A 26951-nucleotide genomic window follows, 5' to 3' on the forward strand; every position below is an offset into this window, starting at 1 on the left:
GACTGCTTTAATCTGCTACTCTGGGGATGGCACACAAAAAGATTTAGTTGATGGGAGGGAGGTTAGGCCTCTTTGTGGGCCACAAAGAAGAATCTGGGGAGCCCAGGGAGACTATTCTGGGGGGAGAAGTGAGGAGGAAAGGCTCTAAAGACAAACTGGACCTGTGTCACAGTTCCGAGGGCTGTCCTCCAGAATACATTGTTTTCCTGAAATTCTCCAGCCCCTTCCATCATTTTCCTCTCAGTGAATGTCCAGTGCTGAATAACTGCCCCCTTAGTCACAGGACTGGACTGCAGCAGTGCTGCAGGTGGTGAGGCTCAGTGGCACAAGTGGCTCTGGGAGGGAATCTTGATGTCGGATTCTGTAGCTGCACCAGCAGAGGGGGAAGAGGGAGATAATTACCCACCTCTGAGTCTGAGATCCCCCTACCCCCAGTGCATTCTTCTGCCAGGAGCAGGATCATTAGAATAAGTGAGACTTAGCTTAGCTCATTCAACTCCTTGCCAGGCCCCATGCAAAGCTTTCAAACTTTCAAATATACGATCATTTCTAGAGACTATGTTGGGATCCCCTGCATTTCCTTATCCATTTGTTGAGAAGGACCAGAGATGATGCCTAACTTTAGCCAAGAGTTTGTTTGTGGGTCCAATAAGCCTCACATTTGATTTTATTGGAATTTTAATCTTGCAGAAAGTACCCTATGTTTCAATTTTAAAGCATTTTTTTTTTTGTTAAACTAAAAACATCCCTCAATTTTTCCAATGTTCATTTGTCCTCTAGTACTAATTTATGTGGTAAGTGGTACTGGTTCATTAATTTACTCAGGAGGGTGTAACCACCTTTCATGGAGAAGGGGTGGCTAGGAAGGGGTTTCCAGTGAAGGAACTCATTTTTCTTGGTCTTCATGGTGGGTGCTGGGGAAGGGTGTGCAGTTAGAGGGGCTGCATTTGCAGAAACATGGCTCTGTGTGTGAGCCTGGGTTCTCAGGAATAGGAAGCAGGTAGGTGCAGCGGGTGGGTATTCATGTGACAGTGGAGGAAGATAAGGACAAAGATCCCGCATGAGTAGTGAATGAATGAATGAATGAATGATTGTGTATAGAAGTCCATACTCCTTCTCTGGGGTGGCTATTCCTTCACCAAGCAGACTCTGTTCTTTCTTCTGCTGCTTCTTAGTGAGCACGTCTAAGTTTCAGTAGATATTCTCTTGCTCTGAGAAATTTCTTATCAATGGGAGGAGAAAATATAATTCGCTTCAACATAGCTCATATTTAAGCTGAGAATTCAGCATGAATTCCAGACATGGTTCATGTATTTTGGATAATCAGCATAGCTGTTCATGATCGGTAACCCTCTTTTTTCTCCTCCTTCAAATCGTTTTTGGTTAGGTTACCATGACTGAAGATTAATGACTTCCATTATTTTTTTCCCCTCATGCAGGAATGTTTAAACTAGTCTAAACTTTGTACCAACTATCATATGAATCATGTCTACTACTGTTACCCCTTGTGTGTCATGTCCTGGGTTAGTGTCCTTGCATGACACAGCAAAATGCAGGGCAGGGTTAAAAGTGTCAAATGAGAACCAGGCAAAAAACTGATGATTAATAGTGACCAACACACTTCACTGTGCTGTTATCTTAGAGGCCTTAAGGCAAAATCTTACTTACAAATATCAGTTGAAATGCAATATGTGACGTTAGTAGACACATTTCACCACATCTGGCAGTTCATTAATTCACCTTCATTTTCTTTTTCTTTTCTTCTTTTTCTTAATCTTTTTTTTTTATGCTTTAAGTACTAGGGTACATGTGCACAATGTGCAGATTTGTTACATAGGCATACATGTGCCATGTTGGTTTGCTGCACCCATCAACTCATCATTTATATTAGGTATTTCTCCTAGTGCTATCCCTCCCTCAGCCCCCTACCCACTGACAGGCCCTCTTGTGTGATGTTCCCTGCCCTGTGTCCAAGTGTTCTCATTGTTCAGTTCCCACCTATGAGTGAGAACATGCAGTGTTTGGTTTTCTGTCCTTGTGGTAGTTTGCTGAGAATGATGGTTTCCAGCTTCATCCATCTCCCTGCAAAGGACATGATCTCATCCTTTTTTTATGGCTGCATAGTATTCCATGGAATTCACCTTCATTTTCAATATTGTGTATATTTATTGCAGTGAGCTTAATCCTAATAAAAACAACAATTTTATTTCTATTTATTTATGTTTTTTCAATTTTTTCTTTGAGACAGGATCTCACTCTGTCACTGAGGCTGGAGTGCAATAGCACAACCATAGCTCACTGCAGCCTCCAACTCCTGGACTTAAGTGATCCTCCCACCTTGGCCTCCCAAGTAGCTGGGACTACAGGTGTGTGCTACCATGCCCAGCTATTTATTTATTTATTTCTCTTTTTTGCAGAGATGGGGTCTTGCTGTGTTGCCCAGGGTGGTCTCAAACTCCTGGATTCAAGTGATCCTCCTGCCTTGGCCTTCTAAAGGGCTGGGATTACAAAAGGGGCGAGCCACCGTTTCTAGCTGACAGTTTTCTTTTAATGAGCAGTCACCATATAATAGACTCAGTTCTAAGCATGTATTTGCCCATTTAATCTTCACACCAGCCTAGGAGGTAGTTACTGTGTGTGGCACCCTTTTATATAGGAGGAAACTGAGGCATAATGCTGTTAAGTAGCTTGCTCAGGGTCTAACAATTAAGAGTCAGAGCTGGGATATGAACCCAGGTGGCCTGACTCCAGAGTTTCTACCAACCACCATGTTATACTGCTTTACATGTTTAAAGCAAAGATGTGGTTTTAGCATCAAATATTAAGAATGCACTCCCCACATTTTTCTTATTAAATGTAATTGTCAGTTTTTGTATATGTCATTGTCCTAATGCTTTCGAGAAACTTAGACAAAGAGCAAGACCACAGATAAATGGATCCTTCTGTTCAGGTCTCATTACCTAGAAGAGTTTTGACTACAATGTATGAGTACTAAAAGTTGATGGTTTATGCTAATTTTAAGTGTAATATATTTTAGAATTTTGTCACATGCATTATTAGTATGATTTCATATTCATGGCCTTAGGAAGATTAATTTAAAAAATAACAACAACAACAACAACAACAAAATACAACAAAAAATTTCCCCCATGTGCCAAGAGCAAATTTTGAGGTCCATTTATCCAGATAAAGTGTTTTGTTATCTGAACCAAGAACATGAACTTTATCTTTAGAGTGACCACAGACTCCCATCTCTAGTATCATGATTTTTAATTTGAATTAAAGCATTTTTTTTTGCTTTGTTAAGATGAGGCAGGCCTTCTTGCTGACATTTTAAAAGGCAACTATTTTTCTCTCAGTTTACACTATGAGGCACTGGCTCCAACTGTCAGCATTGAAACTGTCAGCAGTTCCCTACCAGGAAACTGGTTCCAAGGTCTAGGGTTTCCTTAGGTAGAGGCTGGCACTGTGAAAATAATGGGGCTATTTATCCATGTCACCTGGAATGGAGTTAATACCCTGCCAGTCTTAGTTGATTTGACATACTAACAGGATGGGTCTGAACGTTTTCTATAGTTTACTCATGAGTGACTTTCTTTGGCTTACGTAAATGGCAAGGCCAGACAAATTAGCTTATGGACCTAGCAATCATTCTTGGCCCAGATTTTGAGACACTTTTCAGTCAACCATAGTTGCTGTAATACCTGAGATTTGTTGACAGTGCTTGGTTCAGAAAAAGGTTCAGTTTCCTGAGCAATTTTTCTTTTATTGGGATCATCTTAATTCTTGTTTGCGGGGTTGAGATGAAGGAAATATGAGCAAGGACTGCACTCAGCTATTTGGGTGACCCTTGTATACCATGAGCTTCTTAGATAGGGCCTGATGTGATCACCATAAAACATTAATTGATCGTGATGACAGGAGATAGTCTCTCTAGCCAGAACCTGCTAATACAAGTCCTGATGAATTGAGAATGATGCCTGAAGGAAGCAGACTGACGTGGTGCATTAGTAATTTTAGGCAAAAGAAGATAATGGTACTAGTATGTATATTTTTTAGTGTCCTTTTCCATTGCTTTGTTTTGCACAGGCTGAAGAAAATAAATGTAAACAGCATATTATGGTGGCTCAGGGTGGATAATAATGGGACATCACTTCCTTTGTTTCAGTGTGAGGTTGCCCCTGCTATGTGACAGCTCCAAGGACTAAATATTTCAATCCCCAGAAAAATGTCGAGTCCCAGTAACATGTTTCAGGTTATCATGATTATTATGATTATAGGAGGGGAAGAGCAGTGCTGGTCTTTAAGAAAGTTCTCATCATAAATGTGTTCTGGAGTGAACATCACTTACTAACAGATGAGCAGCTTGAAGTTGAGTCAAACAAAACTTTCAGTGTTTGTAAGGGTCAGGGAGCCAGGGGACAGGCTGTAACTCAATTGTATATTGACACAGAGAATGTACAAAAGCTGTGAAAGCTTCCACTCGAATGACTGCGGATGGTTGCTGGCGACTGTCTTGGACAGTAAGGGTTTTCTTCGGAGTTGTAGGAGGTGAAGTCTTCCTATGGGAAATTTCTGGACAAGAATACAAATGAAATGACTTGCAGGCCTCAGTTTAGAGTATTGTTGGCTTCGTCTGTCAACAAATGGAGATTTGAACATGGGAGTTCAAGGGGATTTTAATGAAATTTTATTAAGGAGATGAGAAGCAGGGAGTCTGTGTTGAAAATTCAATAAAGGGCTTGTTTTCCATCTCAGCCTGGATAATCTATGTTATCTCTGAGTAAAGGGGGTAACAATTCTAACAACCTGGCTTCCTTAGAAGTTTCCATTCTCATATAGTCACCGAAGGCAGCAGCACTGTCAAATAAACAAAGGTTTAATTAAATAAAAACTATTTAAACAGAGCAGAAATATTCTTCCCTGGCTAGTCACAGATTGGAGAATTCAAAGAACAAACCCTGGGGGGAAATTGCCAATGGATTACTTTTTCTGTTTTCTGTCTATTGCAATGTTTTTCTTTCTGGTGTCAAATCTCAAGTTGAATTCAGTCAATTATCTACAGCCAAAAAAAGTGCATAAATGTCTCTTCTGTTACTGTTTATATGTCACCACTAAACAAAGCAAAATTTTCTTCTCAGCTTCTTGCCTTAGGGTTTTATAAGTCCAACAAAACAAATAAAATATTATGTATATTCTATCGTCACTATGAAAGCATAAGGATTGATTTAGTTATGTACAAGTTTATTGCCAAAGTTTTTCTTCGTTGCTAATGTTACACTTGCTACAAAATGTATTAAAGAAACAGACAATTTGCTAAGGATTTGGAAGGATTTGTCATTGGGTTAAGTACATTAAGTATCTAAGGGGTGTGGTGTTCTGGTTATGTGTATGTCAGTTTCACATATTTTTTTGCTTTCTTATTTTAGTTGCCTCTATAATCATTTTGGCTTTAAAATGTTTTCCACAGATCCTTTAATAACTGCAAATGTAGAAGTATGGTGTAACAAGTAATTGGTATGACTAACACTAAAATGTAATGGGAAATAAGGATACTATTGTAAAGAAAACAAGAAAAACCTGGGGTAGGGGAGCAGTATTGATTCTCTCTTAGGAGTCCTAAGATTCTCTGTCCCAACCCTTCTACCATGGAACATTCTTATGTGGTCTAAGTGTCAAAGGCCAGAGGAACTGGGCAGTAACTTATCTTCTCAATTTTCTCTCTGAACATAGATATTTTCTTTAAGATACGAAAAACTTTTAATTGTGCTCCTGAAACCCATCCCTGTCCTGTCTCAGCCCCCTTGACTCTTCTTTCTGTGGGTGGGTGAAAAGCCTACCCATCTGCAAAGGTAGCTCTGAAACTGTTCTGGAAAATCCTGTATTTTCCTCCACAAATGATCGTTTTAGTTTCAAGTTTATTTCAGGTACATTAATTCTCCCCCTCCTCAGACTTCATAACAAATGATCCTGCACACGATTAGAATAGGAAAATGTAAAATAAAATCGAAGCATATCTAGTTGCCTCAGCGACTTTATGCTTATCACTTTCAGTCTGCATTATTCTACTAAAAATAAAAAGAAAGATGAAAATTACCTCAGGCGTTTGCTGCCGTGCCTGCCCTTTGGTTTCTGGGACGGCTCGGGTCCTGTAGCGCCGGCACAGCTGGGATTGCCAAGCCGGGAAGAGACCTTGCTCCAGGTGTAGCTGCGTTTTCCCCAGATCACCTGTCCTTTTCCCCTCCGACAAGGAAGCTGTGATTTTTCTCTGGCCTTTAGAGGCAAAGTGATTCCAGATAAGTAGATTAATGTGTAGAATATCTCATCTGTGTTGTTCCAGTGCAGCCCTTTCAGCTTTCCAGAGCCAGTTAGACTTGTTATGAGGAGCTAAGTGATTGGCTGGCTCTGGAGCTCAGTTTCATAGATTATAGCCCAGCGTACGAGAAGCACGAGTCCTATAGTTGGCGTACCCTGAGGCCTGCCAGTTCCTGCCTTAATGCATATGTAGTCGTAATTGAGTTCTGACACGGCCTTGGATGTTTCTGTCCTAAATAGCTGACATTGCATCTTCAAGACTGTGTGAGTAATCCTGATATTTTTTTTTTAAGCTCAGTAAATTAATTACATGCCCTGGGAGGGAGTGATTGTAAGTAGAAAATACTGAACTAGCAGATGATTCGTTTTTAAGGTGCTATACTATGTGTATCAAGTTCAAGACGATGAATCTTAAAGCTTCTAAGAACTGGCAGGGTTATTCCAGCTTTGTGCCATGAATCACAGTCAAGCTGCATTTTGAAGGAGGCTGTTTGATGCATTTGCTAGCTCTGTTTGTTTTATGGGGTCAGTAAAGTGGCAGAGGTCCAACAGGAGCAGGTTAAAGCAGGATGCTGGGATCAAAGCTTAGAGAGCACTTGAGTCAGGCAAGTTTTAAGGTTTCCCACCCCCAGCATCTCAGTCCAAAACTGAGAGCAAGCAGCAAATATTATAATAAATGCTTTGGGGACAGGGGTACACAGCAGATAGGGCACAGGAACAGGAGAAATGTAAAATGATGGCAGCAATACTTTTGTTCACTGTAATCTGCAGCCAATTGAAGACATACACTATGAATAACTAAAACATTTTTATATGAACAAAAATGCTCTTCAGTGGTTCTGTTTATGTGGTAGAGGGCTGAATGAAAAACCATGAGCTTGTTGTAAAAAAGCCTTATAAAAAGTACATTAAACACATACAGACACAACCATAACAGAAGAAAGTATGTGGATTGGAATCTGTGATTGGAGCAGATCAAATTAAGCCAGGGAAGCCGTTATTAGGTTTGTATGATTGCTGGGGGGTAACTTCTGTTGCTGACAAGGTTTAGGATAAAGCTGGAGCAGATTGAAGTGGAAAACCAGAAAACATCAGCATTTCATTATCTTCTATAGCATACACTGCAGGGTAGAATTAATACTGAGTATAGACTGGTAAATGTGAGCAGTTTACTTTTTGCTTTTAAATCATTATTGATTTCCTCTAGCCTATCATAAAAAATAATAGGGCTTTTGCCTATGAAATTAGTGCTTAGAAATATTTTTCTTCCTCCCAAATAATTTTTATACTTTTTCTCAATACAGCACAAAGGTAGGTCATTAAAAAAAAAAGGGGGTTGCTTTTCAAGTTGCTTTTTGTCTAATTTTTCCTCTTTAGACCTGTAGATACAAATGTATATATTTGTGCTATGTATAACTCTCAAGCATAAATCATTTGAACAGTATTTAAAATCACAGGCTCCTGTGGCAAATATAAACTTTTAATAGCTGTAGTTGGCAATTACTTGCCAATTCCTATAAAAATAACATTAGTGGTTTATTTTTGATTGCACCTAAACAACTGGCATGATTTAGCCAGTAGGAGGGAAATATTAGTTGTATTTTGCATAATTTTGTGTTTAGATCACACTGGAAATGCAAAGTTTTGTTGTTAAAAATATTTTTGCTTTCTGAAATATTATCCCCTTTCAGATCACACCAATGAATGAAGTTTGTAGAAAGAAAGAAAAGTAGCCAACGTAGACTCCTTTTCTGTATCAATCAAATATATGCAAAATACATAGATTTTTAAAAATGTAATTTTAATACATTCCTTTAGAAACACATTTACTTCATGAAGAAACAGTATAATGAGTTCATTTATTGACCCAGAATAGTGAGTTGATTTATTGAGTTTCTGTAGCCATAGACACGAATAGTAATGGTTGGCTCATTCTTAGCTATACATTCCTAACTGACTGTATTAGTGGGAGAAAGGAGTGCATCTATAAAATAAATATAATCCCATCCCTCAAGGTGGTCTGGAGCCCATCTAAGAGTAAGAAGTAGTAGAGTTGAAGCTGCTTTATCTGAATCAGCTCCTGACTTCAACTCAGCTCCTCTTTTTCCTTGGGTCCATGTGGCCCACTTGGTGTAGTATTCACATCTCCTTCCACCTTTTTATGCCTTCATTGTTTACGTTACCTTGCTTGGGCTCTTATTGAGATGAATCACATAAAAATGCTTAATTATCAAACATTAATCAGCTGCCTATATAATTCAGAGGATGTTTAAAACCAAGGCTCAAGGAAATTCTGGTGGGTGTATACTAAGAGTATTTACGTCTTGCATCGGTACTTTCCTCTGGGACTTCCATCACTTCAGTTCTTCCTGAGATGCCAGAGTCATATCTCTTACTTGTGAAAGAACAGAGCTTTAAGAAATGGAGTCTAGAGGTGCCAGGTGCCCAGTGGACAGTGGGCTGGGGGCAAGGCATGGTGGGGAAAGCAAAAAAAATCTCCCAAACAGCAATAGTTGATCTTTCTTCTATCCACTCCTCTCAATTTTCTAAAACCATTTTTGTCTAACTGTGGAAGTTCTTTTGCAGATAAGGTTCTGTAAAACTATGCATATCTGCCATAGACAGATGGATTTGACAAAAGATGTATCCAAAAAGGAATGTATCACATCATGAACTTGCTAAGTGTTCATGAATACACACTGGCATTTGGAGACTATTAACACTACCTACTGAAGGAAAGACATAAATCCAAATTGAAAAAAATATAATTTTTTGATTGAATTACATTTTCCAGTGGGGTTTTTTTTTGGTGAATTTTGTTTTTGGAAAAATTTGCTCTTCCCTCCAACGTTTTTCCTGTGTTATATATAGGACTGATTTGATTTCTTCAGCTTGCCCAAGAATTTAATTATTCTTACTTTGTGTTTTCAAAAGAGTTGCTGTCTACCTTGAGCATGTTTTTAAAAAAGCAGAACAAAACGAATGAAACAAATGTCCCTCTTTCCACAGAAAAAGCACACCACCAAGGAGTTAAATGCCCTACATTTCTTTAAGTCCCTCCTTTTGTGGAGCTAGACACTGGTGGAAGAGGAGCTTTCATTTAATTTCAAGACAATCAATGATTCCAACTTAACTATAACTGTGTTCCTCTAATATCTGATTTCAAGAAGCAGAACATTTTGGTGAATTAATCTTAGAGTCAACAGGACCACGCTCAGGCCATGAAACGTTTTCTAAGCCTCAGTCTCTATGTCTTTTAAATGAAAATAATGATATATGTTCTGGTATTTTACTAGATTGGTGAATAGCCACATCACAATGAGAAAGTGCTTGTCAAAAGAACATTGTAATGTGTAATTTGTAATGTGCTGTACATGTACACTATTATTATGACTGTAGCTCATCATGCTAGGGTTAGGACTCTTTACTTCTAAAACATATTCCCAGTAATGGACAAAACTTTTGAAGCAAAGAAAATCTTCACTGTTTGATCCTAATGTTATGAAGGCTTTTGGACCTTACATTTGTTTAAGCTCCCATTGAAGCTCCCATTGGAGCTTCAATGCTGATCCATCTATTACTTGAGTATTAAAAATACCGATAGGTTTACTGTGATAAACGAATGTGGCATTGTATGTGAAAACATATTTAGTAAACTTCCATGTGCCATAGTCGTATAAATATTACATATTGCAACAATTATCAGTATATTAATAAAAATTCTTTGCAAATTTTCAATTTTTAAAATGGAAAGTATCAGATATATTTCTTATTGATTGGATTGACTAATTTTCTAAGCTATGTTTACTTCCCTCAAACAGGATGAATGTTCCTGTTGGTTAAGCTTGTGCCGTAATTTTCTTTCCACTTAGATACAGCACTAAGCCAATAGTTAGATAAGCATTCCTTCACAGCCTACATTTAGAGCTGCCAATGACGAAGTTTTAGAGGACATATTTTCCTCACAGGAAAAAGTGGGTTAGGAAATTTAGACTGACAGATGTTCTTGGGTTTTTTTTTTTTAAATTCCTGTCTTGACTCTCATTATTAAATTTTGCTAAGAAAATAATCATGTAGGTTTTGAGGTGATGCTTATTCCTAGTAGTCTTTTCATCTCAGGGATGCAATGAATGGTCAAAATGACCTTCTGAATGATTTGAAAGATCAATTAGCAGTTTTGAATCCCAAATTTTTAGGTGGTTCTGCTTCAGAAAATCATTATGCTTTTTGGAATAATGTCCATAGCTGCATCCTACATTTCAGTGGTTTCAGCTCACAGCTGTTATAGTTTGATGATTTCCTAACAGCAATATTTGTTATGCTAAAGCAGTTACCCATTTCACCTGTTGAACCCTTTTTAAAAGATAGAAGAAATCATAGACGAATCACAATAAGTAAAACATATTAAAATGGAGTGGATTATCTCCACTTTTATCTCACACAGCTCACCCAGAAATTCATGAGAGAACTTTCTAGGAATGAAACAATTTCATTTGTAGTAGTATTTGAAAACTGGATCTAGGGCCATTGGCCTGACTTTTTTGTGCCTTTGGTGATTGGATAAGGACACTTCTTCAGTAATTTAAAACTATAGTGAAATAATGTTTTTTTTAACTTCTCAATAAGACTTTATTTATTCAGCAAAAATCAGGAGTTAGGTGCTAGAAACACAAAGATGAACAAGACATGGTTTCCTCAAGGAGCTTATAACCTACTAGACATTTATTTCATGTTTGCAGAACTTTTAGGATAATTCTCAAAGAAAAAGGGTTATTATGAGGTTGCTACTTTTCTCCTCAACATATTTTCTATGTTAATAATGAAGGAATGACCAATCTGTAGTGTATACAAAAAGTACTGGGTAGAAATATATTAATTTTCTTGGCTGGGTGTGGTGGCTCACATCTGTGGTCCCAGCTACTTGGGATGCTGAGGTGGGAGGATCACTTAAGCCTGTCAGTTCCATGCTGCAGTTGAGTCGTGATTATATCACTGCATTCCAGCCTGGGCAGGCAACAGAGTGAGACCCTGTCCCCCACCCACCCCCAGAGAAGAAACATAAAAATTTTCTTATACAATTTTACTTTTTAGAGTCTCCAGCCTTATTTAATTCAGTTACCATATTTGACAAATAAATGGTGGAACCAAGATGTTACCAGGTTTAAGTTTCATATGCAGTAGAACTGAGACAGGAACCTAGAGTACCTGGAACTAGAATCCAGATCTCTGCCCTTTCAGTTTAGGATGTACTGACAATATATATTGCTACTTAAAATTGCTAAAACAAAATTTATAAGCATCTATATATTTTGCAGCTAGGACAATTATCTACAAACATGATATTTAATGGAAGATATGGTAATAACATCTGAGATATACAATTATGTTATAAAATCTAAAATCAACAAGAAAGGAATAAAGTTGTACCATTCCAGGAAATACATTTCCAGAGCTTTAGATATCCTTATTAGATTCTACATGTTAGTTTTGGTGATGTTAACTGCCATAACATATAAAATCTGAAATCTTGTTGACTTAACTGAGAAGTTTATTTCTTACTCAAAAACAAAGCCTAAAGTGAGTATTCTTGATGGGCAGATTCTTCTCATTCATTCAAGCAGTGTTCTTGTGACTCCACTCTTATCACCTTGTTGTCACGACCAGCTTCCTGGTGTTTGTGCTTTGGCAAAGGAGAAAACTCATAGAAGTCTGCTCACCTTCTATTGGCCAGAGCTTGGTCACATGGCCCCATATAGTGAAAGGGAAGCTGGGGCTATAGTCCTATTTGTGTCTGGGAAGAATAAAAAGTTGGTTTGGTGATTGTCTTAGTTCAGGCTGCTGTAACAAAGTATCATCAACTGGGTGTCTTATAAACAACAGAAATTTATTGTTTTTTTACAGTTCTGGAGGCTAGAATTCTGAGATTAGTGTGCCAGCCTGGTCAGGTTCTGGTGAGTTTTTGGGTTGCAAGTGGCTGACTTCAGAAGTTAGAAGATTTTTCTCCACTCTGAACTTCTAGGGATCAACAAAAGTATTTATATCACAAATAAAAAACACACAGTTACCTCTCAGTAAACAAATTTTTTTCAGGTTATTCTATTTAAAAAATCTCTCCAAATCTGTTAATTTTCTGTTAATAAAACATCAGTTTCAATAAAAGTCATAAGCCTGTCAAACCAATTTTAGTCCTTTATCTTGGATATAGTAGGTTAAAATATTTTTGTTGGGTGTTAAGCCAATAATAAACTCAGCTATTTTAACAACTAAATTATTTTCCTCCTATAAACCAAATTTACAATCAAGCTACTTAAGAAATAAAGACAACAAATAGAAACTGTTTTAATCTTCATATCCTGACCTAAAAAATAAAAGCATGAACTCATGTCACATTCTCATATTTATCTGATTAGACTAGGAATGCCTAAAAAGAATTTTCCCATAACTCCATTTACTTGTTGTTTATTTCCCTGGCTCATTCCAAAGACAATTTAAAATACAACACCAAAAGAGTAAAATATCCTGAATCTGACATCCTAGCAATCTTTTTATTTTGGTGAAACTGAACAATAATAATAGGCACTTGCATTCTTCACCCTGAGGCACTGAAAACACTGATATGTCTCAGTTTTAAGATTCTGAAGATTATATTCTATTTAATAGATATTTTAAGTGTATGTATTATATTTCTAGTCTTTGAACTAAGGCAGTCCACATATAGGTATAAAGTAATGCCTCAGCATAGTGTAGCAATTATTGGTGCAAAAGGTTGGTGCAAAAGTAATTGCGGTTTTTGTCATGAAAATGGCAAGAACTGCAATTACTTTTGCATGAACCCATAACTCTGTGGTCTCTGGAGCCAGACTGCCTGGGTTCAGATCCCAGCTCTGCCACTTAGTACCTGAGTTACTCTGGACAAACTAATTAATCTTCATGTACCTCCATTTAATTATCTGGAAAATGGGATAACAATAGTACCTATCTGGTTGGGTTGTTGTAGAGATTAAGTAAATTAATATACGTAAAATGCTTTACATTTTACGTATATTAATTTCAAAATTGCTTTGAATGATGCATATCTCATAGTGTTTTATAAATGTTTGTCATCTTATTATTATTTGGGGAACTGATTATTTCACAAAATATATTTTCTAGATAGCTGAAGTTTATTCAGTCAGTTTCAAAACTTCTAGATATAACCAGTTTTCATGGGTCTTTACAAAAGGATCCCTGCATCTTTGTTTCTTCTGTTTTAGAGAGATTAAATGGAATCTTCCTTTGGTGATACTGATTGAGGTGATACTGAGATGATTAAGAGGACACGAAGGGATTTAGGAAGAGTGTTTGCCCCTGCACTAACTGGCCCAGACTGCTCTACTGCATCAGCCCTCTGGTGATGTTCTAAGGGTTTGGACTTCAGTCTACTGCCTATACTAATACCCTTGCTTTAAAATTCCTGCTCCTATTTTGCTATAGGCTGTAAGCAAGAAAATAGCCTAGTTTCTAAAACCTATGTATAAAATGAGAGAATAGGTGTCACTCAGGGTGTCAGTTCTCCCCTGAGAGTAAATAAGACGTGACTGCCTTTTTTCCTTCTGGGTGAGGGTTATGTTTTAGAGCAAGGGGTGGCAAACTACTACTTCCTGTAGGCCAAATCTGTTTTTTGTAAATAAAGTTTTATTGTAACACAGCCATGCTCATTTGTTTATATATCATCTACTGCTGCTTTCACACACTGTAAGGGCAGAATTGAGTGGTTCCCGCAGAGATCATATGGTCTGTATAGCCTAAAGTATTTAGTATCTGACCTTTTACAAAAGAGTTTACCAACCTTAGTTCTAGAGCTTTAAAATTGGACAGACAGAAATAAATGAGATGTTACTACATTTAGTAGTCTCCACTAACCTGCCTATTCAATTATTTGCAGCACCACATCCCTTAAATGTATTTTGGAGAAACAAGAATTTATTGCAGTAGGCTATGTTGGATAAAGAACAAACAGCACATTGTGAATATTAAGAGGTGGTGAAGCTGTGATTGTCAAGCCAAGTTGTTTGGGAATCTTCATTTTAGTATTTGTTGCTCTAGTGTGATCAGTATATAACATGATGCAAAATTATATAGCTTTCTGTTGAGTGCTGTAGAATGTTGTTCTAGAGATATTACCAGTTGGTAGCTCCTTTTTTCATGCAATTATTCAAAGTAAATGTAAATATGTCTGTTGTCCTTTTCTTTTACATGAAAACTTCCCCCTCCCCAACGCTGTAAGATTCAGAAGCATAGTGTACAGAAAAGGATCTTGAACTTGGGTTTGAATCCTGACTTAGTCACTTTATAAAGGAGAAACATCAAGTTACATTGCCACCGCCAGCCTCAGTTTCCTTGCCTGTAAAACAGAGGTGGGAATCCAGTTTATGCTTGCCACACAAGGAGGACCAAATGAGACTCAGCATACTAGAAGGCTCTACAGCACATATTATTACTTGTGTCTTTAATAATGTTCTCAATTTGGTTCACTTTCTCCTCATACAAAGATGTGTATGTTTATGGAAAAGAATGGATTCTGAGTGAACTAAAATTGTCAACTGCACTGGGTATGAGTCTGCAAGCATGAAGGAGGCTGGGTGAGAAAGCCTCTTCAAACAGCATATGTATTCCTCTGGTGTCTGCTTTATTATTCACTTCTCTAATGTGAAAGTTTATGCTTTAGTGCAGAGCTCCTGGGAAATATGCAAAGAAAAAAGAAAAGATAACCTTGGAGGGGAAAAGAGGTAGTGCTTATGCCAATACAAAAGCATGAATAGAAGCAAATAGTTGCTGGTTTCTTTTAGCTGTAGTTCTTTAAGTGAATCTGGTATATATACAAGAAGGTAGTTAATGTTTTAAAGATGAAGGAAGGAATAGTTTCTTTTAATGAAAATAGACTCTACTGCTACGGAAATGAGAAGTCCCCTGTGATGAGGCTAGAGTAGAATTACTGAAGGATGAAGTGAACGTACGTGGCTCCATTTTGTTTTTCTTGGAGGCCATAAATAAAACCAGACAGCTTACTCAGTGTAAGTTATTTATACTTGTAAAAAAAATCACCCCATTTTTATAATTTAAGGGGATGCTAATGGTTCAGCTTTGGATTGCAATTACATTAAATGTATTTTCTCATAATCTTGTTTTCAAATGATTTAAAAAGATTTAACCAGAAAATCCAGAATTCTTTTGCTGAATTTGTTTTTTAAATGCTTTAGACTTTTAGATAAAATATTTTAAAATTATGACCTTGAATTTGAATTTAAGGGACTCCTTCAACCTCCTCTTTTAATCTCCTTTGTTATTTGGAGGGAATTATCCAAGTTGTATCAGTTAGCTGTTGTTGTGTAACAAACAGTTCCAAAACATAGTTTTGGATTAAATGGATAAATGATTAAAAGGATAATCATTGAAGATTTTCATGAGTCTGCCAGTTGGCTGGGGAGTTCTGGTTATCTAAGCAGATTCTGATTATTTTAGCAAGCCTTACTCATGCATTAGGAGTTAGCTGGCAAGCCAAGATGACCTTCCTTGGTAAAGTCAATGCTCCTTCCCACGTCTCTCATATCCCTCCAACAGGCTAGCTCAGGGATGTTTTCATAGTGGTGTCTGGGGTCGAAGCATGGGCAAGTCCAGTTGTGTAAAATGGTAGTTGGCAACACACATGCACTTTTCAAGTCTCTTTGTGTGTCACATTTGCTAACACCCCACTGGCCAAAGCAGTTTGTGGTGGAACTCCGAGTCCGAGTGGAGGATTGTAAAGTTATGAGTCAAAGTGTGCATACATAGGAAGGCCATGAGTTGGGCCATTAATACACTCAGTCTACCAGAAGTCATTTCACCTTTTTTCCTCCATCTTAACAGCCTCCCTTTTGGAAATTTAACTTTTACATGCTGTGTAAAATCAAACCAAACAAACAGAAAAATCTCAACTTACCTGGTTACTTTTCAGCACTGTTTTTAAAGCTTGGTCAGGGAGTAAGTTGTTATTACAGGCTAAAATTAAAATTTTGCTTATTTACTTACACACTTCTCCCCAACTCCTCCTTTTTAAAGCAAATTGAGTTTAAGCCACAAATTCTTGAATAATGAAGTTGGTTCTTTTTCAGTTTTATTCATATCTATCCCTGAGCTCTATTCTGTCTCTAATCAATTTCTGTATTTTGGAGCCGCTATTACTATAGCATTTGCTGGGTGAGTCCGTGGGGTTTTGATCATGTTTTCATATGCTCTTGCTGTTTGATTTCCTCTCTCCTTAACTCCAGGTTTGCATTTCTTCCTGCCTATTCTACATGTCATAGAGGAACTTCAAACTGGACATATTTTAAAGAATACTGGTTATCCACTTTGCCCAGTCACACATACCTTCAACCAACAAATATATACTTGTTGAGTGACTTCCATACTATTTCAGGCATTAGTAATATACTAGTGTAAAAGTAGACAAAATGGAGGCCATCCTAGAGTTTATAATCTAATGGGGATTGACAGACATTAAACAAATGTGTGAATACATAATTTAATGCTTGGCCGTGATAAGGGTTATTGAGAAAATAAAGCAAGGTGAGCAGAAAGGGAATGATGGCGGAGGTGTTTTTTTGATTAGTGTTGAGGGAAGGCTTCTGAAGTGAGGGAGTGAGCCATGACAATCTGGGCAAAGTGTGCTGCACGCAGGGGCATTAGTGGATGCAAGGCTGTCTGAATGACGTTTGGTGCTGCAGCAGCTGTACTTCCAATGGAAAGAAGGGTAGGAACTGAGGTGGGGGAGACAACAAGGGACCAGATCACGCAAGGCCTTTGTAGACAACAGTAAGCTCGTTACATTCTTTCTAAGTGCCATGGCAATCCATTGGTGGATTTGGGGCAGGGGAGAGACATGGTCTGATTCTGGCTGCTGTGTGGGGCACGGGCTATAGGGAGCAAGGGTGGAAGTTGGGAGGCTATGACAGTCATGGCAGGGGCTGTGTTAGGAGAGTAACAGTGGAGATTGTGAGAGGATGGCAGACTGTGGAGCTCTCCAAAATGTGTTTCATTTAAAGAAGCCAAATTTAGATACTGTGATCAGTTCTGCCAAGTCGAGCCTGTGGAGAAGCATCTCCCAAAGTAGACCCAACAGACTTCCGGTGACATCTCAGTTACTTTTAGGTGGTATGTCACATGCATGAACTTTTAAATTTTAATAGTTACTGATGATTTTAATGTGGATTAGAAATATATAAAACTTGCATGTAAAAACTATGATTTTACAGTTATTACTTGGAATGAGGAAAAAGTATTGAGTGTAGTGCAGACTTGAATGCAGAAATAGCAAAAATCTCTAGGGTTATATCTGAATGATTGGATTTAGAACATGCTGACAGGATTATTTGTTAGATTGAGTCCTGAGGGATAGTGAAGGATAACTCTGGTAGTATGTAATCAGATTTAGTTATTACCCCTTATTGATTATCTACTGAATGTCACTCTATGTTAGGCACCTTCTATATGACATTTCACTCAGCTTTCCCTGCAACTCTATGTGATGTGGGTGGTAATTGTCTTTTATTTTTATTTTATTTTTTTCATTTAACAGATGAGAGAAGTGAAGTTCATAGAGAATAAATAGCTTGTTTTAGGAAGTCTGATTTTTCAGATATTACAAGATTAGCTCTGGTAAATTCTCTGCAAACAGGAACTTAGTCTGTTTTGTACACTACTGTCTCCTTAGAACATAGAAACATTTCTAGTATATGATAGACATTAATCAATACTTGCTAAATGAATGAAAGGAAAAAGAATGGTTCTTGTATTTAGATCTTACTCAAGAGTGGTATATTTTGTTTTTCTTATTATAGAATGAGTTTTAGGGAGTAATCTCTTAGAGTTTAATGGAAAGCCATTTTCATCATAGGATGACTTCCTGTGTCCCCTAAGTGCAGGTTTCCCAATGTCCAGACCTTGGCCTTATATTTTTCTCCTTATTCTCCTTGAAGGACCTGGCTCTTCTGGCTATAACTACATGTGCAATCCCCAAATCTCAGTGTTTGATCCTAAGCTCCAGTTGTAGGATGTATAAACCCACTAACAAACCTAGAGCCACTTTAGGGCAACATAACCTTGGCCAAGTGACTTAATTGCCCTTGAGCCTTAGTCTCTGTCAGTAGAAGGAAGAGATGGAAGAAGAAACTGAGCCTTGATTTGAACAAAACCTATGGGCACTGGAAGAAAGAAAGGGTGCTTAGGGAGCATAACATTAAGGGAGAGAAGACCTAGAAAGCAAACAGAATTGAATTTCTATTCCTTTTGAGCACGCTTATTTTGTTTTCTATCTAGAACTTTCTAAGGAGTTAAAAAAAGACTCTTTTACATAAGTTTTTTCAAAAGGCTTAAATTTATTTTCTCTTAAAAAAAGGTAAAGTATTGAAAATAAAGCCATTCAAGCATTTAGAGTCCTGGAGAAGCTCTAACCTGCAGCTAGAGCAGCTTCACACACATCCTTTCGCTGCCAGCAGCAGCTGCACAGAGCTTGCTGGAAGGTCTGAGGCAGGGTGTGACAAACTGACCTGACTGAATGAAGGGGCTTCTGGAAAGGGGAGGAGCTCCATACAGGAACATTGTTGGGGGTAAGGTGAGCCTGTGGAGGATGTCTCTCCTCTCTGCCTTTCCTTGCAGAGCTGGGAGCTGTGGAGAGTGGAAAGTGTGTCTGAATGACTTCGCATGTTTAGTGAAGCTCATTGCCAGAACTGTGACTTCCCCTGTTGCCTTGAATCTGCTGATCAGCCCTGGCAGCACACGTTTTTTAAATTATTTAAAAAGGGACAAGGGTTATAAAGATGAAAACCACGTTTTTACCAGCCTCTGCCAACTCCTAATTTGGTGGGTGAAGGACACATAAATGAAATTTCCAGTATAAGGAGTGGAGGTAAGTGCTATAGTCTGAATTTTTGTATCCCTCTCAAATTCATATGCTGAAACCTAATCACCAAAGTGGTGGTATTAAGAGGGGGGCCTTTGGGAGGTGATTAGGTTGTGAGGGCTCTCTCTCCATGAATGAATTAGTGCCTTTATAAAGAGTCTTGAGGGAGCCTGTTTGCCCCTTCCATCATGTGAGGACACATAGAAGGTGCTGTCTATAAGGTATGAGCCCTCATCAGACATTTAATCTGCTGGTGCCTTGATTTTGAACTTCACAGCTCTCAGAACTATGAGCAATAAATTTCTGTTGTTTATAAATTGCCCAGTCTAAGGTATATATATATATATATATATATATATATATAGCAGCTCAAAGGGACTGAGACAGTAAGCCAAACGCAGAGGTCAACACCTGCCTTGGGAAGATAAAAAAATTCCAACTGGGTGGATCTGAGTGATGACTTGGAAAGAATAGGATTCAAATTAGGCCTTGAGGCAAGGATGTGACTGATGCTTATCTTTAGGAAAAAAAGGTTGTTTTACTCTAGGTAAAGGAAATAGCCTCTTCAAAGGCTTTGAAGCAGAATAATGCTGGGTGGCTGGGGTGGGGTCAGGGGGCATGGTACATCAAACAGTGGGGAGGGTGTAGAGTGCATAGTGTTGGGAAGAGCACCATGAAATTGGAATGACAGAGGTGAAAGCATATGGTAGTATGGTTTGCATACCAGATGAGCTCTTCGGACCTTTTGAGTTGGCATGGGGAGCCATTGACACTTTGGTGAGGGGATCTGAGGAGTGGAGTGGCAGGGGAAGGCCATGATCAGCTCTGTGTGTGCCAGGGCAGCAAGATTTGTTAGCTTAAAAAAACTTTTTGAAATAATTTTAATTTAGAGGAAGTTGCAAGAATTGTCAAAAAGTTTTAGGATATTCTTCATCTGAATTTACCAATTGTTAACATTTTGCCACATTTACTTTATCATTCTCTTGTTCTTTAACATATACATATTATTAAGAGCACTTTTCTAAACCATTTGAAAGTAAGTTGCAGACATCATACCCCATTACCCCTATGTGGTAATATCTAATATCTGAAGTCTGATCTCCAAACTTTATTCAAATTTCACCAGTTGTCCCAAAATATAGGAGGTCTCTGTCTTTCTCCCTTTCTTCCTTCCTCCCTCCCTTGCTTCTCTGCCTCCCTTCCTTCCCTTCCTTCCTTCCTTTCATTCCTTCCTTCTTTCCTTCTTTCTTTCTTTCTCTTTCTTTCTTTTTTTCTCTTTTTCCTTCCTTCCTTCCTTCCTTCCTTCCTTCCTTCCTTTCTTTCTTTCTTTCTTTCTTTCTTTCTTTCTTTCTTTCTTTCTTTCTTTCTTTCATCTCTCTCTCTCTCTCTGTCTCTCCCTCCCTCCCTCCTTCCTTCCTTCCTTCCTTCTCTCTGTCTGTCTGTCTTTCTTCAGATGCTCCTCAACTTATGATAGGGTTATGTCCCAATAAACTAACCATAAGTTGAAAATGCATTTAATATGCCTAACCTATCAAATGTCATAGCTTAGCCTAGCCTACCTCGAATGTGTTCAGAGCACTTACATTAGCTTGCAGTTGGGGAAAATCACGTAATGTAAATCATGTAATAAAGTAAATTACATAAATATTTCATGTAATTTATTGAATACTGTACTGAAAGTGAAAAAAATATCCAAAATATGGTTTCTACCAAATGTGTTTACTTTTGCACCATCACAAAGTTGAAAAATCCTAAGTTGAACCATCCTAAGTCAGAGACCATTTGTAGCCTAGGTGACAATGAAATAGGCTTGAGTGGAAGCACTGACAGTGAGAATAAGACAGCCATTTCAGAGTTGAACACAATAAGATTTGGCAACAATGGGCTTTAGGGTAAGAGAGGGAGTAAAGCTGGTAATGAGGTTGTAGTTTACAGGATTGATGTCCTTAACCAACAAGGATCTCAGGAAAGAGAATGGAAGTGCAAGGGTGTGCTTATGTTTCAGATTTTTCATTTAATAATAATAATTAGATTTCTATAGTGCTTTCAAAGGCAGAAAGGCAGTATGATTGGAGGCAGCTTATGGTAGTGATCAAGAGTAGGAACTCCGGTGCTAGACTGTCTGGGTTGGAATCAGGCTTTGCTGCTTATTAGCTGTGTGACCTGGGAAAAATGACCTAAGTTGGCTGTGCCTCAGTTTTCTTATCTGTGAAATGGGAATTTTAACATCGTTTCCCTCACAGGATCATTGTGAAGATTAGTTATTATTTGTAAAGTGTTATTATTTATAAAGTATTATAAGCCATTCTGACATATAGTAAGCACTGTATGTGTTTGCTGAATCAATATAAATAAACTTATTTTCCCATATTACTGAATCCTCACCATAAAATCTGTGAGGAAGGTACTATTATTATTATTGCTAATTGGGACTCAAGTGTTACATGGTTTGCCCAAAACCATGTAACTATTGGTAAAAATGCTCATTCTGTTCCACATACCAGACTATCCCTGGGCTCACTACATGGGGATACCTAATAGGCCATAGAAATGGGCTAGTGTCTCAGCATAGGCATACTTTGGGAGTATTGTGGGTTCAGTTTCAGACCACTGCAATAAAGTGACTATTGCAATAGGGCAAGCCATGCAAACATTTTGGTTTCCCAATGTATGTAAGTTACATTTCTAGTATACTGTAGTTGATTAAGTGTGCAAATAGCATTATACCTAAAAAAAGTACATACCTTAATTTAAAAATACTGGTTGTTAAAAAATGCTAATGATCACTGAGCCTGCAGCAAGTTGTAATTTTTTTGCTGGTGGAGAGTCTTGCCTTGACATTGATGGCTGCTGAATGATCAGGATGGTGGTTTCTGAATGTTGGGGTGGCTGTGACAATTGCATGAAATAAGACAACAATGAAATTTGCTACATCAATTGACTCTTCCTTTCATGAAATATTTTTATGTAACATGCAGTGCTGTTTGATAGCATTTTATTCACAGAACTTTTCAAAATTGCTGTCAGTCCTCTCAAACCCAGTTGCTGCTTTTTATCAACTAAGTTAATGTAATATTCTAAATCCTTAGTTGTTACTTCCACAATGTTCACAGCATCTTCACCAGGAGTAGATTCCATCTCAAGAAACCACTTTCTTGGCTTATCTGTAAGAAGCAGCTCCTCAAATCTTCAAATTTTATCATGGGATTGCAGAAATTCAATCACATCTTCAGGCTCCACTTCTAATTCTAGTTCTCTTGCTATTTCCACCACATCTGCAGTGACTTCCTCCCCTAAAATCTTGAACCACTCAAAGCCATCCATGAGAAGTGGAATCGCTTCTTCCAAACTTCTGTTAATATTGGCATTTTGGCCTCCTCCCATGAGTCATGAATGTTTTTAATGGCATCTAGAATGGTGAATTCTTTCCAGAAGGCTTTCAACTGACATTGCTCAGATCCATTAGAGGAATCACTGTTTATGGCAGCTACAGCCTTACAAAAATATATTTCTTAAATGATAAGCCTTGAAAGTCAAAATTACTCCTTGATCTATGAACTGCAGAATGAATATTTTGTTAAAGGCATGAAAACAACATTAATCTCCTCATAGTTCTTCATCAGATCTCTTGAGTGACTAGGTGCATTGTCAGTGAGCAGTAATATTTTGAAAGGAATCTTTTTTCTTTGGAGCAGTAGATCTCAACAGAGGGCTTAAAAAATTTGGTAAACCATAATTAAACAGATGTGCTGTCATCTAGTCCTTGTGGCTCTATTTATGGAGCACAGGCAGAGTTGATATAGCGTAATTCTTAAGGGCTTAAGGATTTTTGGAATTATAAATGAGAATTGGCTTCAATTTAAAGCTACCACCTGTATTGGTCCTTAACAAGAGAGTTAGCCTGTCTTTTGAGGCTTTGAAACTAGGAATTGACTTCTCTTTAGCAATGCAAGTCCTAGGTGGCATCTTCCAGTATAAGACTGTTTTGTCTAGATTGAAGATCTGTTGTTTAGTGTAGCTACCTTCATTGAAAATCTGTTGTTCAGTGTAGCTACCTTCATTTGTTATCTTAGCTAGATTATCCAGTTCACCTGCTGCAGCTTCTTCCTCAGCATTTGCTGCTTCACCTTGTACTTTTCTGTTATGGAAACAGTTTATTTTATTAAACTTCATGAACCAATCTCTGTTAGCTTCAAACTTTTCTTCTACATCTTCCTTACCTCTCTCAGCCTTTGTAGAATTGAAGAGTTAGGGCCTTGCTCTGGATTAAGCTGTGGCTTAAGGAAATGTTGTCACTGGTTTGATCTTCTATTCAGACCGCCCAAACTTTCCCTATATCAGCAATAAGGCTGTTTTGCTTTCTTATCATTCATGTATTCACTGGAGTAGCACTTTTAATTTCTTTCAGAACTTTTCTCTTACATTCACACCTTGGCTAACTTGCACAGGAGCTTTTGGCTTTTCTTGGCTTTTAACCTGCCCTCCTCACTAAGCTTATTCATTCCGAGCTTTTGATTTAAAGTGAGATACGCAACTGTTTAATTCACTTGAACACTTCAAGGAAATTGTAGGGTTATTAATTGGCCTAACTTTAATATTGTTGTGTCTCAGGGAGAAGGAGACCTGAGGAGAGGAGAGATTTATGGGAAAAGCCAGTCAGTGAAGCAGTTACAGAATGCACATTATTCATTGATTAAGTTCGCCGTCCTATATGGGCATGGTTTGTGGCATGCCAAAACAATTACAACAGTAGCATCCGAGATCACTGATCACATATCACCCTAACAAATACAATAACAATGAAAAATTTTAAAATATTATAAGAATTACCAAAATGTGACAGAGACATGAAATGAGCACACACTGTTGGAAAAATGGTGCTGATAGACTTGCTCAACCAGGGTTGCCACAAACCTGTGATGTGTAAAAAAACACAGTATCCGCAAAGTGCGATAAAGCAAAGTGCAATAAAACAGATAAGAGCTGGAGACTCTGGAGTTGAAAGCCCTCTACATGGAGATGATCATTGAAGACATGTGATGTATGCAGTCACTAAGAGAGAAGCTATAGAAGAAAAAGCTGAGTGTTGGAGAATGTTGCCTATGGGGTATGAAGATGAAGGGGAGCTGGTGACTGAGACTGGGTAGGAGCAGTCAGAGAGGCAGGAGACAGAACAGGAGGGGGTGGAGTGAAGGAAAGGAAGAAAAGTAAGGGCTTAAGAAGAACTTGGCCATTCTTTACGCAAACGAGGCAGACAAATTCAGAGCAGAGACCTGCGATAGTGATGAGTGGGTTTCTTAGTGACCATAGTGAGAATCGTTCATTGGCTTGGTGAGGACAGATGCTTATTTATGGGGCTCAGGAAGAATGGGAAGAAAGACATGGATTTTATAAATGTGTGCTATTCTCTTAAGCAGATTGGCAATAAAAGGAAGGAAAACTTTGAAAGAAACAGGGTAAAGAAATGGTCTCTCTCCAAAGAGGCAATTGTCTTGGTCATCCAGGAGGTAAAGGCAAAGGCTTGCAGTTGCAGGAAATGGTGGGGAGGATGGAGAGAGCTGGCAGGGATAGAATCAGGAGCATGGCTGGAGGGATTGGTCTCAGGAAGAAATAGAGACACTGCTTCAAGATTGGAGGGAAGGCTGGGCACAGTGGGTGGCTCATGCCTGTAGTCCCAGCAATTTTGGAGGCTGAAGTAGGAGGATTGCTTGAGTCCAGGAGTTCAAGATCAGCCTGGGCAACATAGTAAGATCCCTATCTTTGCAAAAAGGAAAAAAAGTTAGCCAGACATGGTGGCACATGTTTATACTTCTAGCTACTTAAAAAGTAACCCTGACTCTTAAAAAAAACTGAAGGCAAGAAAGAGACTGTGTGTGATGACCTATGACATTTCATATGAAGGAAGGAAAAATTGAAATACTTCACTTAGAATTGCCTCAATTTTTGTTGAGTGGGCAATGAAGCTGTTTGTTGAGAAAGTTAGAAGTATATTTGAGAATCTGAAAGGACTTGAAAAGTTAGGATGTAGACTGGGCATGGTGGCTCATGCCTGTAATCCCTGCATTTTGGGATACTGAGGCAGGTGGGTTGTTTGAACTCAGGAGTTCAAGACCATCCTGGGCAACATGGTAAAATCCCATCTTTATTAAAAATATAAAAATTAGCCAGGTGTGGTGGCACTCACCTGTGGTTCCAGGTACTCAGGAGGCTGAGGTGGGAGAATTTCTTGAGCCCAGGAGGCAGAGGCTGCAGTAAGCAGAAATCATACCACTGCACTCCAGCCTGGATGACAGAGCAGGACCTTGTCTCAAAAAAAACAAACAAACAAAAAAAAACAAAAAAAAAAAAAACAAAAAAAGAAAGAAAGTTAGGATGTGTATTAGAGATGAAAAAGGGGACTGTCCAGTGAGGGAGGACCAGCATTTGGACTGGTTGAGTGGCTTGGTTCTACAAGGTATTATCATAGGACTTTCCTTAGTGACTGATATGGTTTGGCTCTGGGTTCCCACCCAAATCTCACATCAAATTGTAATCCCTATGTGTCAGAGGAGGAGCCTGGTGGGAGGTGATTGGATCTTGGGGGTGGATTTCCCCCTTGTTGTTCTTGTGATAATGAGTGAGTTCTCACGAGATCTGAGTATTTAAAAATGTGTGGCACATCCCCTTTCTCTCTCTCCTGCTCTGCCATGCCAAGACGTGCTTGCTTCCCCTTCACCTTTCATCACAATCATAAGTTTCCTGAGACCCCCAAGTCATGCTTCCTGTTAAGCCTGGGGAGCTGTGAGTTAATCGGACCTCTTTTCTTCATAAATTACCCAGTCTCAGGTAGTTCTTTATAGCAGTGTGAAAACGGACTAATAGAGAAAATGTGACACCCCAGAATTAAGGCAGAAGAAATGGATTGGGCCAGTGTAAGTATGACTTAGTGAAAGGTTAAGAATACTAGGAAATCTCAGAGTTCAGAGAGAATTCAGTTGGAGATGGTTGACCATAGGCTGTGAAGGCAAGAGGAGGCTGAACAAGCTAGGTTAATGCTCCAAACTTTTCCTGTGAAATATCCATAATGACAGAGAAGAAGGAAAGCACATTTCTGGGGCTCCAAGTAGCCTCTTAGAAGTTGGAAAATTCTGAAGTCTTAAGTTTTAACTTTAAAATATTTAAAATTCCAGGGCTGGGCCTGGTGGCTCATGCCTGTAATCCCAGCACTTTGGGAGGCTAAGGCAGGCAGATCACAAGGTAAAGAGCTCAAGACCAGCCTGGTGAACATGGTGAAACCCCGTCTCTACTAAGAATACAAAAATTAGCTGGGTGTGGTGGTGTGTGCCTGTAATCACAACTACTCGGGAGGCTGAGGCAGGAGAATCGCTTGAACCCAGGAGGGGGAGGTTGCAGTGAGCAGAGATCGCGCCACTGCACTCCAGCCTGGGCAACAAAGCAAAAATCCATCTCAAAAATAAAATAAAATAAAATATTTAAAATTCCAGTGCGGATCTGTTAAAATAAATTAGTAGATGGTAGTAGGTGATTGATTTCTCAGTAAATAGACACCTAAAATATATATGCCATATTTTTCCATGACAAGGGCCTATACTGGGTGGGGGTGGGCTGGGAATTTGTATCCCAGTTTAAGAAGACTGGAAGAACAAAGAAAAGTAAGGGCAAAATCAACTACTGAGAACAATGAAGGGGCAGGATAAATTCAACAGGAGGGAAAGAGTAG

The 26951-nt window shown here is 38.5% G+C and overlaps 1 protein-coding gene across 2 annotated transcripts in view; it reads left to right on the plus strand.

Annotated features, from left to right (window-relative positions):
- Positions 1–6477: 6477 nt before the first annotated feature.
- LOC101128582 (3',5'-cyclic-AMP phosphodiesterase 4D-like) overlaps positions 6478–26951 on the plus strand; it is a 513332-nt gene continuing 492858 nt past the window's right edge. For both annotated transcript variants that reach the window (XR_010131761.1, XM_063700736.1), the window contains exon 1: positions 6478–6579. The gene's annotated coding sequence lies outside the window, so the exon portion shown is untranslated. The remainder of the gene's footprint in view (positions 6580–26951) is intronic.

This window comes from Gorilla gorilla, chromosome 19 (assembly GCF_029281585.2).
Source record: "Gorilla gorilla gorilla isolate KB3781 chromosome 19, NHGRI_mGorGor1-v2.1_pri, whole genome shotgun sequence".
Classification (NCBI taxonomy): domain Eukaryota; kingdom Metazoa; phylum Chordata; class Mammalia; order Primates; family Hominidae; genus Gorilla; species Gorilla gorilla.